This window comes from Myotis lucifugus, unplaced genomic scaffold (genome assembly GCF_000147115.1).
Source record: "Myotis lucifugus unplaced genomic scaffold, Myoluc2.0 scaffold_5, whole genome shotgun sequence".
Classification (NCBI taxonomy): Eukaryota; Metazoa; Chordata; class Mammalia; order Chiroptera; family Vespertilionidae; genus Myotis; species Myotis lucifugus.
Window position 1 is genome coordinate 6,109,250 of NW_005871053.1, and position 5,347 is coordinate 6,114,596.

The following is a 5,347-nucleotide window of genomic DNA, read 5'->3' on the forward strand; positions in this document are numbered from 1 at the left end:
TAAAATAGTCAAAAACAGTGAAAGGAGAAATACCAGAATGTATAAACTAAATTTTACCCACTGAATTTCAAACACTTTCTTACACTAGAATAAAATCAAAACAACCCGTAATCCTTTTATTTAGGCATCACCTACATATACACATTTGTGCCATATTTTTTAATAGCATGTGAGAATTGTCTCATCTCTATAGCAAAAAAAAAAAAAAAAGTTTCTCTTTTTTTTCTCTACAGATGCTCATTGAAGGCAAAACACTTAACTGTTTCCATATTGAATACAGATTTTTCTTTTTGTTCCAGAAAGCATTTGTTCACATTTCTAATTATTTCCTTAGCCTACTTTCTTAGAAGGAAAAGTAATGGATCAAAAGATATGATTATTCTAAGACTTAGTACATGTTGCCAAATATTATAAGAATTACTTTGGAGTATATAGTGGAGTTGGTTGAAGAGAGGAAGGAACAACTTTTCTAGGCCACTTGCATACTCCAAATATTACTCCTGTGCACCAGACTTCAGGAGTAAAATGTATGTTTACAGTTTTGCAAGTACCCCCTATCTGCCACCTTCTTTTCCTTTGCTTTTGGACTTCACCAGGATTGAGTAAAAACTCAGTCATTGAATAAGAAAAAAGTATGGGTTGGCACAACACATTACAAAACCCCAAGCTCAAACACAAACCCAAGACTAGAAGAGGTCTCCTTACACTGCTGGCTTTATCTGTATTAGGTTATAAATCCCTTGAGGAATTTTCCAGAACAGAACTCAAACTTCTTCCTCCATAGGAAGGACTTCCTGTGTTCACACATATTTTCTGATCTGTTTTGCCTGTCTGGATTTTAAATTATATAAGCTACATGTATCTAACCAAGACCTCAATTATTCAATAGTGTTTATCAATTGCCTACTAAGTCCCAGGCACTGTGATATGTTTTTGCCCTGGGAGTTCAAAAAGCATGGTTACCATATAATATATAAAATATACTATATATTTTGAATGAGCATTATGCATTATAATGTCAAACTATTTATTGTTTCATTGCATTTGCTGATTGATTTCAGAAGGTAGGTCTCTTTTCACCCAGCTAAGATGCCCCTTGAAGGCAGGGGTTAGTTATATCTTCACTTCTCTGACATCTTCCAAATTACTATGCCCTTAATAGGTACCCAGTAGAGAGCAACTGAATTGAAAACATTAGTGCCTCATGTCTGCATGGACCAAGCAAGCTATTCCTTCCAGCGCCTCAAATTACTCTTAGAATCTCTGTGGGAATAAATAACAAATGATTGGGAAACATGAAGTAACTTATTACATAAGTGATCATTTTACATTTTATATCTTCACCAATAGGTGGCACCATCAATTTTGAAATTATATTTTATATTGTTATAGCCCAAATATCTAAGTATGGAGTTCATTCAATAAATATTTATTGGGCACCTTCTATGTGAATGCTGCTCAACCAGCCACCACTAACAGTAAAAATTAAAATTATACAGATATGCTTTATCATACTTCCTCTTCCATTAATTCCCTAAAGGGCATTCTACTTTTATCCTTGTTTTATAAAATAACATCTAAATCTTGGGTAACTACTCAAAAACAACAGTTTTGCAAGTGTGTGTATGTGTGTGTGTGTGTTCCTAATGTGGATGAAAAAAAGGGGCCACATGCTAACCTGACAAGCTCAGGGAAGGCCTGCATGGTAGTCTTGCAGACTCAAAGACCTAAAGTAACCACAAAGGATGAGCTGAAATTAAAACTTTAATTAAAAGCAGTTATGGTGGGTAGTCGTGTCCTAGGCCAGTATCTTCCTTGACAAAGGTCAACCTTTACCTTAACTGAGGCTATTGTCTTTTTGCATCTAAGATAACATACCTGTGAAATGTCAGTATAACTTGTAACTTTCCTTTTTCCTGACCTCTCAGGGCACAACCAAATGCACCATAAATTCCTTCATTGTTATTGTTATCATGTTAATTGTTGACTGTTAATTATCCTGTACCCACCTAAGTAAAAGAAGTATGTGTCTATCATTTTGCTATTTATCCAATCCCAGAGGTTTCCCTGCTTTTCTTTCTCCCGCCTCCCTAACCTATCATCAATGGATTTCATGTAACCCACTTATGTCTCCTTTGATTGTAATATATAAAACCGTGTGTGACACTCATTAAAATGTCATTCTCCGGAGCATTATCCTAATACGTTGAGATTCTGCTTCCTGGCAATTGTCGACAGTTTGGCTCAAGTAAACTCACAGAAAATTATTTACAGGTTTGAATGTTTTTTATGTTAACACTACCCATCCTAATATCTGATTTTAAAAGAGGCAAGGGGGTGCAAAGTTAAATAAAAAGCAAACCGGAAAAATCTGGATGGGGAAAGGTTCAATCTTCAGAATTTAGTCCAAGTTGGCTTGTTAATTAACACGTTACCACTTCTAAGTGAAAGGATCTTTCTTTCCCTTTGGAAGATAACAGAAGTGTGATCCAGGCATACCAGAGTTATTTCTGCATCTTCCAAGGCTGCTCTGTCCATCTGGAGATAATAAAAGGCCCATTCCCCTGTGTTTATTTCAAAAGGTTTGTTCTCTGGAGTGACCTGAGGTTACAAAATGCAGAGCTTTTGCCAGCTGAAGGAGGGTGCTGCCTGAATGCTACTCAGGAAGCCTCTACTCCCTAGGAGAGTAGTTCTCAACCTTCCTAATGCCGCGACCCTTTAATACAGTTCCTCATGTTGTGGTGACCCCCAACTATAAAATTATTTTTGTTGCTATTTCATAACTGTAATTTTGCTACTGTTATGAATCGTAATGTAAGTATCTGATATACAGGATGTATTTTCATTGTTACAAATTGAACATAATTAAAGCATAGTGATTAATCACAAAAACAATATGTAATTATATATGTGTTTTCCGATGGTCTTAGGCGACCCCTGTGAAAGGGTCATTCGACCCCCAAAGGGGTCGCGACCCACAGGTTGAGAACCGCTGCCCTAGGAGAACCCCTCCAGAGTCTCTTTAGAGTTGAAAGAGGCCCTTCAGCCCTTCCTGATAACTATTGTCGTCTCCACAGGCTGAGGGCAAAACAGGGGCAAAAAGAAAGAAACAGGGAAGGGGAGCAGTATTTGCATCAAAAACCATAGAATAGTCATGAATTTACCCACCAAATCTGTCCCTCTTTCTACTGAGCTTCTTTAAAGTGTCATGAATGGCATTATGTACTTTGTGACCTGCAAGGATGGAGCATACAAGGGTTTTTGCTACCCAGGAGCTCCTTGTCTATTGTTTTGTGTAGTCGTGGTTATGAAGTGTAAGCTTCTGTTTGTTTGAACCCTGGCTTGACCGCTTAAGCATTCTTGGATAAATTATTTAACGTCTCCATATCTCAGTTTCCTAACCTACAAAATGGGGATAATAGTAGCTACCTCATGGAGACATTAGGAGGATTAAATGAAAAGAGCATTAACATTTAAACAAATGATGTCTATTGTTATTTTTTAAAAAAACTAATACACAAAGGAAATGTTTGGTATTGTAGGAGAGGTCTAAATAAAGAGCTATGAAAACTAACAGGCTGGAGCAATAACTTCCAGTTATGGGGGCAGGGCAGAGCAAAGCATTCATTGCTGGCTTTATGAAAGTGGCATGGTAATTGAGTTTTGAAGAATAACGAGTATTTGAAAATGCAGAGCTGGGGGAACAGAGGTTACTCCGGGAAGATGGACTGTAAACAATGGCGATGGAAAAGGAGGTGAGAAGGTGTGGAGTGTTCGCAGCAGAAATAGTGATTCAGTTTAGCTGGTGCGAAGGGCACATGAAGGGAAATGAATGTTGAAAAATTTACGGTAACAATAGATGGGAGTTATGTGCAGGGCATATATCAAGCAATGGAATTTGGAAGCCACGGGTGGTTTCTGAGCAGGAAAATGGCATGCTTACAACCATGCTTTCATAACTGAGTTGGTAACCGTGTATGACACTCATGAGAAAGAAGAGAGATGGGTGTGATGGCAATAGCTGCCATTTGCTGAGCGCTAACGTACTAACTCATTTATATGGTGAGAGTAATAAAGGCAAAGGTGGTGGGCACTGAGAGAGAAAAGAGATATGAGACACTGGGTGGTTAGAACTTACTGATATTGACATGTATAGCATGTAGAAGACAAGACAAAGGGAGGAATCTCTGGCTTGGGGGAGTGAAAAGATAAAGGTAAGGATCTAGCTCTAGCCAGTTTGTCTCAGAGCATTGGCCTGCAGACTAAAGAGTCCTGGGTTCAATTCTGGTCAAGGGCATATGCCTAGCTTTTGGAGGCAGCTGATCAATGATTCTGTCTCATCATTGATGTTTCTACGCCTCTCTCCCTCTCCCTTCCTCTCAGAAATCAATACCTCTCAGAAATCAATAAAAATATATTTTAAAAATAAATAAATGAAAAATAAACAAACAAATAAATAAATAAATATAAGGATCTAGCAGGCCTGGAGGGCGGGGGAGAAACTCAATGAGTTCATTTGTTGAGTTTAGAGCAGTGAGCATCAGGCAGTGTTGTCGAGTAGGCAGCTGAAATGTGGACCTTGAGAGAAAAGCATGGCAGCAATGAAGGTTGAATTCTGAACTAGGGGATGGTGGAAGTGCTCCTGCCCTCAACTGGGTCTGAGTTTGGGATGACTATATTGGTTGGTTTATACAGATTTAATTGCACCTCTAGCTTTAGAACATTGTTTTCTTGACCATCAGGAATTGACTTGGATATGTGAGTTAGGTGCTTTGCTAAAGCTCCAGTGTTGATGGACCCACTCCTCTGCAGAGGCCTGGGCTGCTAATCTGGTTGGAAGTGGAAGGCAAGGGGAATTTCCTAAAGCCATGTTTTATGGCAAGCCTATCGTGTTTACGTGGTGACCCGGGTTTAGGAGAGCGGATGAATGTGAGGCCAGACCTCCACCAACCCTTGGACTAGCTTATCCTTTCATCTTGCTGACCTTTCCAGACCTACTGTAACTATATTAACCCAAATGTGTTAGTTGTAAATGGAACTAAGACCACATGATTTCCATGCCCTCAGACTCACTTGCTGGCTCCATGCACATCAAGAGTGAGGGCAGTATGAGAGTTAACTTTTCTAGAACGGTCATGGAGGCATTTTAGGGCAGCCTATAGCAGCAGCAGTCTTAACACAGGCCTTTGCTGCCCTTGGAAGAGTGGATAAGAAACTGCACACAACACAACACACAACCTGTTACAGCAGATTTTACAGCAACTCACAGAAACAGCAAGATGTACATTTCATTAAGTACAGTAGAATGGTTGCTTCTAGAGCATTGGTTCCCAACCTTTTTTGGCCA